General features: G+C 47.5%; 1 protein-coding gene across 1 annotated transcript in view; it reads left to right on the top strand.

The window, feature by feature from the left end:
* Positions 1-15520, top strand: part of LOC121858277 — a 204206-nt gene that overhangs the window by 20866 nt on the left and 167820 nt on the right. Inside the window, exon 2 of the mRNA XM_042354587.1 lies at positions 12520-12728. The gene's annotated coding sequence lies outside the window, so the exon portion shown is untranslated. The remainder of the gene's footprint in view (positions 1-12519; positions 12729-15520) is intronic.

Here is a 15520-nt window from a genome sequence, read left to right on the forward strand (position 1 = left end):
CTTGTTCCTCTGAACTTTTCTTGTGGGTCATATGTTTACAATGACACATGTTTATTTTCTCCTGCTCGCCTGGCCATCACCCAACGTGCTCCACTCACCAGCTTATGAATTCATCTTTCTACCTACATTTCTATCCCATTTCTTGCGTTTCTGTACATTTGACTATATTTCCATCCTACTGTCTAGTTTCTATCCCTCTACTTGCATTTCAACCCCACTGTCTACATTTCTATCCCACTACCAACCTTTTCATCTGTTTACCCACATATATCCAGCCCTCAGCCTCTATGATCATAACATAGGTCCACGTTTCCATACCTTATATGTGTTCTCCTGCACCTCTGTCTTTTCTTCGTGGCATTTCCAAACTTTGTGGGTCCATTTTTCATACATAACCTTCCACTCTCCCCTCCCGCCTTCAAGAGAGCAGCAGGAACACCATGTTTTAACTGTAACTATAACTCATATAGCAACCTCGAACTGGATTATCAAAGGCTTGTAAAATAATGTTTTCCCTTACCTGGAGATGTGAGAATACATCTTACTGGTTCACCTAAGCTACGACGTACAGATACATTCATACAGGATAGTACAGTAGTAATTTTAAATTTTCCTCTTACCTAGAGATGTAAGGGGGAGATGGCTGTCTTAACCTGCAACCTCAAAGGATCATGGGTTAATTCCTTCCCTTAACTGGAAATGTGAGGGCTCCTTTATCTACATCAACTAACCTACAGCACAAAGATATTTTCTCAAAGGATGTTAACTTATTTCTTCTCCTACTAGAATATGAAAGAACGCGTCTAAATGGCTCACTTGAGTTTCGACCTAAAAATGGATTCTCAAAAGCTCATAGGCTAATTTCCTCCCAACTTAATATATGAGACGCTCCTAATTGGCTCACTGAAGCTCCGACGTAAGAACAGATTCTCAATGAATCTTATGTTAATTCCTCTTAAACGAGAAATGTGAGAGAGGATTTAACTAGTTAACTTAAACTGAGACACATTAATGGATTCTCAAAGGTTCTTAAGTTAATTTTTCACCCTTAACTTGGATAAGTGGCTCACTGGCTGAGACAGGAAATGGTGGTAATAATCGTGTTGAAACTGAACGCTGAGATTATTATAACTAGATATGTTTTCCTTGCTTCAGTTAACGTAGTAAATATGACATATAAATCTCTTAAGAGTCTGAAGCTCCTCTGGGGACTGGGGGGCATGTTAGGTGGTCCTGTAGGTCAAGTGTAGAGAGAGAGAGAGAGAGAGAGGTACAGGAAACGCGGAGAGGCGAGAAGTTGAAATTTGTGCACCAGCAAGTAAGACGTTTAATATAGACATGGGAACTGCAGGTAACTCTCTCTCTCTCTCTCTCTCTCTCTCTCTCTCTCTCTCTCTCTCACTCTTTATCCACTCATTTCCACCTCTCTCTTTTGGTGTCTCTTTATTTTCTTGTCTCTGTTTATCTCGCTGTATTCCTGTTTATTTTCCTCTAAAACTATACGCTCGTCTTGCTATCAATCTATTTGTCTGTCTCTCATAATACACGACAACAGTTTCTCCAACACTACACGATCACTTCACCAACATTATAGCACCAGTATATATCCAACACCACACCACCACTATCTCCAACACCATACCACCACTCTTTTAAACACTACACCACAGACATCTCCCCCAACACTACAACATTACACCACCATTATCTCTCCAACACCTAACACTACACCACCACTCTCATACACTACACCACCACTCCTCCAACACTACACCACCACTTCCCCAACACTACACTACCATTGTGTCTCCAACACCACACAGCAAACTTCTCCCCAACGCCGATGATTCTACTCTTCACTGATTTTCACATTTTCCCCTTCCACCTAACTCTCAAACTAGATCTGTTTCTAGAGCTGACATCATTACATCCATCAATGCGGATCTGTGCAGCATCTCTGAATGGGGAGGTACAAACTTTGTTAAATTCAATAGTAATAAAACTCAGTATTTACCAATTACACTTTCCAAATTAGATGATCTCCCACCAATCACATTTCAGGACGCAATCATTCTGCCAAATTCTAAAATAGATATGCTAGGTCTCACCATTTCCTTTAATATGTCATGGAAGCCATACATCCTCAACAATGCTAAAGCTGCCTCCCGAAAGCTGGTAATGCTGTACAAATGCCGTAGCTACTTCACTCCTGAGTAGTTGCTTCAAGTATATAAAGGATTCATTCGTCCTAACTTGGAGTACTGCTCTCATATCTAGGGTGGCTCTTCTGTCCAACTGTTAGATAGGGTGGAATCAAAGGCATTTCGTCTTATTAACTCTCCTCCTTTAGTTAATAATCTTTCTTCTCTTTCTCTTCGCCGCAATGTTGCTTCACTTTGTCTCTTTTACAGGTACTTTAACGGGCAATGTTCGGTGTATTTGGCATCCTGTGTACTGCCGGCAAGCCCGTGGGCTTGTAACACTCGTCTTGCCCGGGGTGCCCACCGTTTCTCTGTGGTCACACTAGAATAACCCGTTATAGTACACCTTTCTTTCCTCACACAGCCAAACTGTGGAATGCTCTGCCTTCTTCTGTGTTTCCATACCCAGACAATCTGTCTCGCTTCAAAAAGCTGGATTTCCGGAATCTTCGTAGTGTAGATTAATATAATCTTTATATTTTCTATTTTAAAATTCTTTTTACTCCTATTTTTCACCCCCTAGGCCTCGTTGTGGATCGATGACCTGTGCCCGGGTGGGTTATTCCCCGTAAAAACAAAAAACCATATCCACTACCATATCACCACTCTCCCCAACACTACACCACCACTCCTCCAACACTAACCATCACTCCTCTAACACTACACCACCACTCCTCTAACACTACACCACCATTCCCCCAACACTACACTACCACTCCCCCAACACTAAACTACCATTGTCTCTCCAACACCACCACCAACATCCCCCCCAACACTTCCATATACCGGTCACTGCCCTTTCATCTCTCTTCACTAGGCACTCACTAACCACCCATGCAATATTGCCAACAAGCTCATGTAAGTTGAAGTTAATTTACCCCTTCCTCTCATGCCACACCTCCCTTCACCACCATTCCTTCCTCTTCTGCCTCACCTTCCTCCGCCACACCCTTCCTCTCCTACCTCACCTCCCTTCACCTCACACTTCCTCTCCTACCTCACCTCCCTTCACCAAAATCCCTTCCTCTCCTACCTCACCTCCCTTCACCACCACACCCTTCCTCTCCTACCTCACCACCCTTCACCACACCCTTCCTCTCCTACCTCACCTCCCTTCACCACACCCTTCCTCTCCTACCTTAAGTCCCTTCACCACACCCTTCCTTTCCTCTCATCTCCCTTCACCTTCAGCTCTGCCTAACCTCCCTTCTCTCACCTCCCCTTCACCTTCCTCTCTACCTCAAGTCCCTTCACCACACATCCTTACCACATCCCTTCACCACACATTCCTCTCCTCCCTCAAGTCCTTCACCACACCCTTCCTTCTCCTCTTCCTTCATCCCAGCCTTCAGCTCCTCCTCCCTCCCTCCACCCTTCCTCTCCTACCTCCTCCCTTCACCACACCTTTCTCGCCTACCTCACCTTCCTTCACCACCTTCCTCTCCCTCACCTCCCTTCACCACACACCCTACCTCTCCTAACCGTCCCTTCACCCCTTCCTTTCCTGCCTCATCTCCCTTCACCACCCTTCAGCTCTGCCTAACCTCCCTTCACCACACTTCTCCTCCTCCCACCTCCACCACCTTCCTTTCTCCTCACTACCTCCCATTCACACTCACCCTTCCTTCACTACGCCCTCATCTCACCTCACTCCATCACCACACCCCCATCTCCTACCTCACCTCCATTACACACCCATTCCTCCTTCTCCTCCGCTCATTACCACACCCTTCTCCTCTTCACTCACCTCCCTTCACCACACCTCCTCTCTCACCTTTCCATCCTTCTTCTGCCTCACCTCCTTCACCACACCTCCTCTCCTCCACCTCCCTTCACCACCATCCCTTCCTTTCCTGCCTCACCTCCCCTTCACCACACCTTCCTCTCCTGCCTCCACCTCCTTCACCCACCCTTCTCTCCTACCTCACCTCCTTCACCCACACTCTCTACCTCCTCCTTCACCCACACCCTTCTCTACTACCTCCTTCACCACCACCTCCTCCCTTGCCTCACTCCTTTCACCTACCATCACCCATACTTTCTTGTCACACTTCACCCATCATCACACTCACATTCACCACCACCCACTACCTGCCCCCTTCACCACCTATCTCCTCACCCACATTCATTCCACCTCCCCTCATTCACCATCCCTCATTTCACCCCTCTACCATCTGCTTACCTCGCCCTTCACCACCATTATCGCCTCCATCATTCACCACCGCACCCATTACTTCCATTTCGCATCTCGCCACCACACACTTCCTCTCCGCCATCCATCCTTCACCACACCCATTCCTCTGCCTCCATCCCTCACCCACACTTCATCTGCGCAACACCCACCGCAGCCCTTCTCTCTGCTCACACCATCACCCCTTCTCTCTGCGCTCATTCACCCTTCTCTCATCACGCATCATCTGCCACATTATATCGCATCATCACCTCCTTCACCACCAGCATCTACTGCCTTCACCCACACATACCATCTCCCAGCACCAGCTCCACTCAACCCACGCCCATTCACTCACCACTCATCTACCTGCCCACACTACCATCTCCAGCGTGCCTCCATTCTGCCGCATTCATCATCGCATCCATTCACCTGCATTCATCTCCTTGCCACATCACCACCTGCTTCCTTCATCTCCTGCACTCACACTCCCTCCACCACCCTTCCTCTCCTGCCTCACCTCCCTTCCTCAACCCTTCTCTCCTGCCTCACCTCCCTTCACCACCATTCCTTCCTTCTCCTGCCCCACCTCCTTCACCACCCACCATCCTTTCTCTCCTTCTTCACCTCCTTCACCCACCACCTTCCTCTCCTGCCTCACCTCCCTCCTACCACCTTCCTCTCCTGCCTCACCTCCTTCACCACCACCCTTTCCTCTACTGCCTTCACCACCACACACCCTTCCTCTCCTGCCTCACCTCTCCTCCACCCCTTCCTCCTCCTGCCTCACCTCCTTTACCACCATCCTTCTTCTCCTGCCTCACCTCCTTTACCACCATCCTTCCTCCTGCCTCACCTCCCTTCACCCACCACCCTTCCTCTCGCTCACCTCCCTTCTCCACCACCCCTTCCTCCTACCTCACCTCCCTTCACCACCACCCTTCCTCTCCTGTCTCACCTCCCTCCACCACCACCCCCTTCCTCCTCCTTCTCACCTCCCTTCACCACCACCTTCCTCTCCTGCCTCCCACCTCCTTCACCACCACCCCTTCCTCTGCTGCCTCACCTCCCATCACCACTCCTCCCTCACCTCCCTCACCACCACCATTTCCTCCTCCTGCCTCACCTCCTTCGCCACCATCCCTTCTCCTCCTGCCTCACTCCCATCTCTCCCTTCCTCTCCTGCCTCACCTCCTTCACCACCACCCTTCCTCTCTTGCCTCACCTCCCTCCACCATCCGCCCTTCTCTCCTCCTCACCTCCTTCACATCCAACCCTTCCTCTCCTGCCTCACCGCCCTTCACCCACCACCTCTTCCTCTCCTGCCTCACCTCCTTCACCCACCATCCCTTCCTCTCCTGTCTCACCTCCCCTCCACCACACTTCCTTCCTCTCCTGCCTCATCTCCCTTCACCACCATCCCTTCCTATCCTGCCTCCACTCCTTCCACCACCTTCCTCCTCTTGCCTCCTCCCTTCACCCACCATCCCTTCACTCTCCTGCCTCACTATCATACCACCACCCATTCCTCCCTGCCTCACCTCCTTCACCACCATCCTTCCTCTCCTGCCTCACCTCCCTTCACCACTATCCTTCCTCTCCTGCCTCACCTCCTTCACCACCACCTTCACTCCTGCCTCACCTCCTTCACCACATCCTTCCTCCTCCTGCCTCCACCTCCCTTCACCACCATCCTTCCTCTCCTGCTTCACCTCCCTTCACCACCATGCCTTCCCTCCTGCCTCACCTCCTTCACCACCACCCCTTCCTCCTCCTCCTCACCTCCCTTCACCACCCCTTCCTTTCTTGCCTAACCTCCCTTCACCACCACCCCTTCCTTTCTTGCCTAACCTCCCTTCACCACACCCCTTCCTTTCTTGCCTAACTCCCTTCACCACCACCCCTTCCTCTCCTGCCTCCTCCCTCCACCATCACCTTCCTTTCCTACCTCACCCTCCTCACCTCCACCCTTCCTATCCTGCCTCACCTCCTTCCACCACCACCCGTTTCCTCTCAGCCTCACCTCCTTCACCCCTCCACCTTCCTATCCTGCCTCACCTCCCTTCACCACCCACCATCCTTCCTCTCCTCCTTCCCTCCACCTCTTTCACTCACCTTCCTCTCCTGCCTCACCTCCTTCACCACCATCCCTCCTATCCTGCCTCTCCTTCACCACCACCTTTCCTCTCAGTCTCCTCCTTCACCACCTCCCTTCCTCTCTATCTCACCTCCCTTCACCACCACCCCTTCCTCTCCTGCCTCTCACCCTCTTCACCACCACCCCTTCCTCTGCCTCACCTCCCATCACCCTCCTCCCTCACCTCCTTCACCACCACCTTTCCTCCCCTGCCTCACCTCCTTCACCACCACCACTTCCTCTCCTTCCTCACCTCCTTCACCCACCACCTTCCTCTCCTGCCTCACCTCCTTCACCACCACACCATTCCTCTCCTGCCTCACCTCTCTTCACCACCATCCCTTCCTCTCCTTGCTCCACCTCCTTCACCAGCACCCTTCCTCTCCTGCCTCCTCCCTTCACCCACCATCCTTCCTCTCCTTCCTCCTCCCTTCACCACCATTCCTCTCTGCCTCACCTCCTTCTATCCCCTCCCTCCTCCTCACCTCCCTTCACCCCATCCTTCCTCTCCCACCTCCCTCATGACCACCACCTCTTCCTCTCCTGCCTCACCTCCTTCACCACCATCCTTCCTCTCTTTGCCTCCTCCACCTTCTCCTGCCTTCCTCTCCTGCCCTAACCTCCTTCTCCACTCCCTTCCTCTCCTGCCTCACCTCCTTCACCACCATCCCTTCCTCTCCTGTCTCACCTCCTGCACCCACCATCCTTCCTCTCCTGCCTCACCTCCCTTCACCACCATCCTTCTATCCTGCCTCACCTCCTTCACCACCACCCCTTCCTCTCTTGCCTCACCTCCCTTCACCACCATCCTTCCTCTCCTGCCTCACCTCCCTTTACCACCATCCCTTCCTCTCCTGCCTCACCTCCCTTCACCACTATCCTTCCTCTCCTGCCTCCTCCTTCACCACCACCCTTCCTCCTGCCTCACCTCCATACCACCATCCTTCCTGCCTCCTCCCTTCCCCACCATCCCTTCCTCTCTCTTTCCTCCTTCACCACCATCCTTCCTCCTGCCTCATCTCCATCCCACCACCACCCCTTCCTCCTCCTCACCTCCCTGCTGCCCTTCATCTCCTGCCTCCCTCCTTCCCCACCATCCTTCCTCTCCTGCTTACCTCCTGCACCCACCACCTTCCTCTGCCTCACCTCCCTTCACCACCATCCCTTCCTATCCTGCCTCCAGCTCCTTCACCACCTTCCTCCTCCTCCACCCCTCCTTCCCACCACCACCTTCCTCCCCTGCCTCCTCCCTTCACCACCACCCCTTCCTCTCCTCCTCACCTCCTTCCCCACCATCCCCTCTCCTGTTACCTCCTTTACCATCCCTTCCTCTCCTGCCTCCTCTCCTTCACCACCACCCCTTCCTCCCCTCTCCACCTCCCTTCACCACCATCCTTCCTCTGCCTCCTCCCTTCCCACCATCCCTTCCTCTCCTGCTTTGCCTCCCTTCACCCATCCCTTCCACTCCTGCCTCACCTCCTTCCTTCACCACCCCTTCCTCTCTACTCACTATCCTGCACCACCACCCCTTCCTCTCCTGCCTCACCTCCCTTTGCCACCATCCCTTCTCTCCTGCCTCACCCTCCTTCACCACCATCCTTCCCTCCTGCCTCACCTCCTTCACCACCTCCTTCCTCCCCTGCCTCACATCCCTTCACCACCATCCTTCCTCTCCTGCCTCACCTCCTTCCCCACCATCCCTTCCTCTCCTGCTTCCTCCCTTCACCACTATCCTTCCTCTCCGCCTCCACCTCCTTCACCACCACCCATTCCTCCTGCTCCTCTTTCACCACCTTCTACTCCTGCCTCACCTCCCTTCACTCCACCTCTTCCTCCTGCCTCACCTCCTTCACCACACTTTCATCTCCTGCCTCACCTCCCTTCACCACCATCCCTTCCTCTTGCTTCACCTCCCTTCACCACATCCCTCCTGCCTCCTCCTTCACCACCATCCCTTCCACTCCTGCTCACCTCCTTCACCACCATCCTTCCTCTCCTGCCTCACCTCCTTCACCACCACCCCTTCCTCCTGCTCACCTCCTTCACCACCATCCTTCCTCTCCTGCCTCACCTCCTTCACCACCACCCTTCCTCCTACCTCCTCCTTCCCCACTCTCCTTCCTCTCTGCTTACCTCCTTTCACCACCACCCCTTCCTCCTCCTCACCTCCCTTCCCCACTCTCCCTTCCTCTCCTGACTTACCTCCCTTTCACCACCCTCCTTCCCTCCTACCTCACCTTCCTTCCCCCACTACCCTTCCCTTCCCCACCACCCTCTCTCTTCTCCACTACATCTACATTTACACTTTCCACTCTCCTGACTCCTCCCTCCCGCCCTCCCTATCCTCTTCACACACTCACATCACCTCTACCCCTTTAACCCTTCTCTCTTTCCCCTTCCCTAACACCGTCACACGACCCATACCTATTTAAACTTCCCTTCCTCTTTACGTCACTACCTTCCCTTTACCCTTCCCCTTACGTCTTTACCTTTTATTCCTTGCAACTCCCTTTAAGTCACCCCTTTCCCTTTAAACCGTTCCACCCTTTAATTCGTTTCCCTCCCTTTACATTATATTTTTCCTCTTTACTATGCCCTTCCTCTCCTTCATTGCTGTTTCATCAATCCATTTCTTTTAGATCTCTTTCCTCTTCCCCTTACTTCCCTTTACATCACCCATTTCCCGTTTAACCTCTTCTTTCTCTCCATCTCTGCCGTCATCTCCCCTCCACATCACCCCATCCCTTTTGGCCCTTCCTTTCCCTTACCCTCCCACTTCATTTCCACCCTCACGTCACCCCCTTCCTTTCTCTCTCATCTTCCCTTCACATCACTGCTACGACTTTAATTTCTTCCTCACTCTCACCTGCCTCTCTCTCTCTCTCTCTCTCTCTCTCTCTCTCTCTCTCTCTCTCTCTTCTGTTTTGATTTCCTCTTCTTCTTCCTCCTCCTCTTCATTCTCCTCTCGCTGTTATCTTCTTGACTACTAGTACCTTCATTACGACTTGCATCGTCTTCCAACTCCTCCTCCTCCTCCTCCTTATCTTCCCCCTCCTCTTCCTTCTTATATTTTTCTTATTATCTCCCCACTCTTCCTCCTCCTTCTTATTTCCACCTCACCCATCTACCATCTCCCTCTCTTCCCTCTTTTCCTTCTCCGCCTCATCCTTTTCTTTTCCTCCATCTCTTCCTTATGTTTTCCTTCAAGTCCTCCTCTCCCCCTCCTTGTTTCCCTTTTCCCCCTTTCTTCTCCCTTTACTTCGTTTTTCTCCTTATCATTTTCTTTCTCTTCCTCCCCTTCATCCTTTTCCACTTCCTCTCCCTCTTTCTCCCTCTCTCCTTCCTGCCCCCCCTTCTCCTTCCCCCACTTCCTCTTCCTCTTCCTAATTAAAGTGATTGATTGAACATCCTATGGCCATTTGCGTTTTGACCCTAATTAGTGTGTTGCAATCATGGTCTTGTTGGAATAGTTGGTTGGGTCTAAAGGAGCTAGTTTGTGGATCTTCCCAAACCATATTTCGTAAGTATTGTCCCCCCCTCTCTCTCTCTCTCTCTCTCTCTCTGAATGTGAGTTTCTGTGTTTCTCTCTTCTTCTTCGCCGCTTATTTACCTTCCTTATTCTTGTCTTTCCTCTGTCTTGTTATACACACACACACACACACACACACACACACACACACACACACACACACACACACACACACACACTTTCTTCTTCTTCTTCTTCTTCTTTTTATATATCGGGTCCAACAGATGAAGTAAGTAATCAGGTTGTCTGTTGGAAATTTGTGGGAAAGAAGGAAAATAAGAAAGAGCGAGAGAGAAATAAAAGAGGAATAAAACCATAACTATAGAGAAAAGAATTGAAGGAGAAAAGTAAGAAAATGTTGAAAGAAAAATGAAAAGGAAAAAATAGAAATGAAAGAAAAATAAGGAAATATTAAGAAAAATTAAAAATACAAGTAAAATGAAAAGGCGGAAAAAAATAAAAAAAATAAAGAAAAAAAGGAAGACACTCCGACTTACAGCGAAAATAAATTAGGAAAGATTTACTCCTTGGCAAATCCTTAACGGCGGGTTGTTTTCTGTGTGTTTTCTCATTCAGTTTATTCTATTGTTGTATTTACTTTTTCTAAAATCATGTTCTTTCTTTTGTTAATTTATTTTTCATTATTTTGCTATCTGGTTCTTCTTTTTTTTCGATTGCCACTCTTATGTACTTAATTATTTCATCCGATTTATTTCTTTTATTTCAACAGTGATTTACCTTTTTAGTCATCTAACAGTGTATTTCATTACCCTTTATTCACTTATTTAGTTCATCTATTTATTCCCGACCAATTTATTCAATTTATTTAAAGACACAAACTTATATCTAAAAATATGTTTGATTTCGAAACTTAAAAAATCTCATTACTGTGACGCTTTCAATGTATTAATTTCGCATTCATTCATTCATTCCCGTCTGTGTTTCATTCACTTACCAACTCATTTCTCTTAAAAAAATTTCTGGCGGAATGTCAAGACAGAGTTTCCTTATCGCGATTGTTGCGTGTGACGAAAAGTTCTTGAAAACTTTCGCCCCGGTTGAGATAGTTGAGGCTACGTAATTTCATATACCGAGGAGCGACCTGATAAGGAAGGCAATAAGTGCATCTCTCCTGTTTCTTTCTCCAGTAAGAAATGTTCCAGCTTGCGGCGCCACAGGAGGTATGATAAAAGTTATGTCTGAGAGAGAGAGATAGAGAGAGAGCGAGAGAGAGAGAGAGAGAGAGAGGGAGAGAGAGAGGTGGGGGAATAGGAGAATGAGAGAAAAAAAAGAGAAAGGGTAAGCAAGGATAACTGGATAACGTGGAAAAGAGAAATATAGACAGACAGAAAGACACAGACAGATAGACATACAGAACCAGGAAGAGAAAGGGGACAGATAAATAGTGAGAAAAGAGAGAAGTAAAAAATAAAGAGAAGGCAAAGGGGAGAAAGGAACAGTTTGAGCGCCATTAAAGCTTCAGTCAATGGCAGAAGGGTCTTGGTTAAAGTTTTTTCACCAGATTTCTCCTCCGGTGATCTAGGTTTTCCACCCAGTCTTCAGTCTCCCAATCAGTTTTCCAGTTGGTTTTCAACAGCAAACACTCCAGTTATCCGGTCAAGGTCCCAATTTTTCACTTGATTCTTTTTAGTTAAGGATTCAGTTTTCAAGTCTGTATATTTTTTTTCACTCGAGTATTTAGTTTTATTGTTTATTCTTTCCAGTTAGTGATCTAGTTATCCAATTGGTTCCCATCAATCGAGACTTTAGTGTTTCAGTCGACTGTGTCTAGTATTGGTTCCAGTTGCTTCTTCCCAGTCAATGTCCCAGTTACTTCTTTCCAGTCAATGTCCCAGTCGCTTCTTCCCAATCATGGCTCCAGTTCCCCAGTCAAGGATTCACTTTTCCTGATGGTAAACTAGTTCAAGACTTTAATTTTCCAGTCACGGTTCAGGTTCTCCATTGTATTTTGTCTTAGTCAAGAATTCCCCTTGCCAGTCTGCTCTCTTTTATCAAGGCTCTAAATATTCTGAACAGTCTCTAAATCTTTTGTCAATGTTTTATTATTCCAATTCGTTCATTTCCCCGAGGGTTTCAATTTTCCAGGATGGTTTTCTATTGGTGCAGTTCTGTTCTCTATGCCACTTCTACAGACTGTTCTTCTTAGTTAAAGATTAACTTCTTTAGTCGCTGATCCAGTTTTTCAGCTTAATTTCCTATTTCATTCAAAACTCCAGTTCTTCGGTCAGTTCACAGACTTACTTCATTTCCCAGTTAGTAATTCTCAGACAGCACTCCAGATTCCCAAGTCTTAAGTTCTCTTTATCTCATCGCTGATTCTCTATTTACATTTTTATTTTTCCAGTTTAAACTCTAGGTCTACGTTCAAGTCCAATCTTTCCAGTTTTCCAGCCAAAATTTTAGTTTTCCAGTCAATTTTCCACAGTCGGGGTTCCAATAACCTTCTTTTTCCCCTGGACAGTTACGACGCACGGGATGGGGAGTTCACCTCTGGCGTGCGGTGGGCGGACGAGGGTGTGCTGGGCGGGCGAGCAAACTTCTTGCCCACATCTGAGCCTCCCACATTGGTGCTAGAGCCCGCTCACTCTCCTGACCAAGGCATCTACACCTGCCGGGTCGATTACCGCATTTCTCCCTCAACCACCGCCTACGTTAACCTCACCGTCGTTAGTGAGTATCGTATTGTCTGTCTCTTTTTCCTGTCTCACTGTTCATCAGCCCGTCTTTTTTTCGCTTTCTGTATCTACCATGATTAATCAGCCGAGGTAGGCAGCAAATCAAGCCTTGTCATGCTTTTTTTCATAGCTAGCAGAAACTTATGAGAGTGCCGTGCTTTGTTATTGGTTAGTTTGAGCCATTTGGAGTGCCAAGATTTGTCAGTCATTAGCAGTAACAAGCAGCTCAAAGAGAGAGAGAGAGAGAGAGAGAGAGAGAGATAAAGCGATAAAGTTGGTTAGCATTTAGTGAGGGGAACTTCAGAGTGAGTGTTACGATCTGTTAGTAGTTAAAGGTAGCCCAAAGGGCTGAAAAGAGGTTCACAGTTAATGGAACAATATCGAGACTTTCTTAGGTAAGTGGTGTTTGTGTTTTGTTAGCGGGAATCATCATGGCGTCATGCTTACGAGTTGGCAGCCAGATTAGGTCATGTTTCCTGTTTGTTGGTGTTTACTGTTAACAAAAATATAGAGTTACGCCTTTTTAGTTGTTAGTAACAGGGGGACAGAAGTGTTTTATTAAATTAGTGATTAGTGTTAACAACCTAAAAGAAATATGATCGTTTGGTAACATCTCCATGAGCACTTATGATCAGGAAACAGGCATTCCGTCCTTGGCAGCAGTTAGTAGCAGTAGGGGAGAGGTAGTGACAGTCATTCTTAATAATAGCTAGATATAGTTTGCTGGTAGAAGCCTTCAAGTATGCCACCGTTTGTTAGAGGTAGCCTACAAGAGTGCCATCGTTTGTAAGAGGTAGCCTACAAGAGTGCCATCGTTTGTGAGAGGTAGCCTGTAAGAGTACCATCGTTTGTAAGAGGTAGCCAGCAAGAGTACCATCGCTTGTTAGAGGTAGCCAGCAAGAGTACCATCGCTTGTTAGAGGTAGCCAGCAAGAGTACCATCGCTTGAAAGAGGTAGCCAGCACGAGTACCATCGCTTGTAAGAGGTAGCCAGCAAGAGTACCATCGCTTGTAAGAGGTAGCCAGAGTACCATCGCTTGTAAGAGGTAGCCATCGCTTGTACCATAGCCAGCAAGAGTAAGAGGTAGCCAGCAAGAGTACCATCGCTTGTAAGAGGTAGCCAGCAAGAGTACCATCGCTTGTAAGAGGTAGCCAGCAAGAGTACCATCGCTTGTAAGAGGTAGCCAGCAAGAGTACCATCGCTTGTAAGAGGTAGCCAGCAAGAGTACCATCGCTTGTAAGAGGTAGCTTGCAGGAATGCCATTCATCTGAAGAAGTGCCATCGTTTCTTAGTAGAAGTCTACAAGGGTGCCAGGGTTTGTTAGTTATAGCCAGCAAAGGTGCCGTCATACAGTAGTTAGGAAGAGTCTGCAGTAGCCTTTCATTTGCCCCTTCTATAGAGCAGAAAACAAAGTGCCAAGGTTCATTAGTGGTGTGTAGTAAAGTGGTGAAAGTGCCTTTCTTTGTTAGTGGTTAATGAGTAGGGAGAGCCACTTACCTACGTTGTTATGGCATGGGGTCTAATGGTGCCACAGTGACTAATTGGAATTACCTGGTCGACCCACTACACTGTTCCTCCCATCACCCATTCCACCTCCCACTCCTATCGTGTTAAGCTCAGGGTGGGTGGTGGTGTGACTCGATAATCTCTCTCTCTCTCTCTCTATATATATATATATATATATATATATATATATATATATATATATATATATATATATATATATATATATATATATATATATATATATACACTTCTTTCTTTCTCTTTTTCGCTGGTACTTCCTATCACCTCTATCACTGTCTCTCCTTTCCTGTCTTCTTGTCTGCTTACTTCTTGTGTATGATGTATAGTGCTTGTTATTGTCTCTCCAACTCTCTCTTTCCGATTTCCGAGTCACTCTCTTTTCAGGTTCCTCTCTCTCTCTGCTTCTCGGGTCTCTTTTTCTTTTCCATAGGCTATTTGTTTATTTTGTCTTGTGTTGGTCACTCTCTCGCTCTTTATCTCCCTCTTTTTCTGTCCTTTCCTGTCTTTCTGTCTTTCTCTTTGTTATCTTCTTGTGTGCGTATTCTTAAACATTATTTCTCTAGCTCGTTTTGCTCTTCTTTATGTATGTTTCTCTTTCTCTTTCTGATTTTCCCTTCTTGCCTGTTACGTCTTCCACAATTCTCTCTTTTCTTTCCTCTATGCGATTAAGGTGATGGCTAGCCGCTGTTGTGGGTCGTTTAATCTGTCTGTCTCTTTCTGTTTCTCTCTCTATTTATCCCTTATTCTTTCTTTCTTTCTTTCTTTCTTTCTTTCCCCTCAGTTTTTCCTTCGCTGTAGTTCAATATTTCCCATCATCTTTCTTTATCTCCAATATCTCTGTTTACCCTTTTTCTCCAAATCTCTCTGTATCTCATTATCTTTTTTCCTCTCTCTGTTCTCCTTATCTCTGTCGGCATTATTATTTTTCTCTTTCTCACATTTTTAGCTTCTATCGTGCTCTCTCTCTCTCTCTCTTTCTCTATTTATTTGCCAATTTTTTTGCATTATCTGTGTCTCTATATCTCTCTGTTTTCTATAACTGTGTATTTATGTCTCTCTGCTTTCTATATCTGTCTCTCATTGTCTTTCTCTGCTTTCTATATCTATGTCTGTATGTCTCGCTGCTTACTATATCTGTCTCTCTTTCAGCCATATCTCCAATAAATATACAGCAGGAAATGAAGTTGTTGTTGTTTCTAAGGAGGGGATAATTAAGGTCAACTATAAAAGGTCAAAAGTGATCAAAGTTGAAATGAAACT

Source organism: Homarus americanus, unplaced genomic scaffold, assembly GCF_018991925.1.
Source record: "Homarus americanus isolate GMGI-L3 unplaced genomic scaffold, GMGI_Hamer_2.0 scaffold57980, whole genome shotgun sequence".
Classification (NCBI taxonomy): domain Eukaryota; kingdom Metazoa; phylum Arthropoda; class Malacostraca; order Decapoda; family Nephropidae; genus Homarus; species Homarus americanus.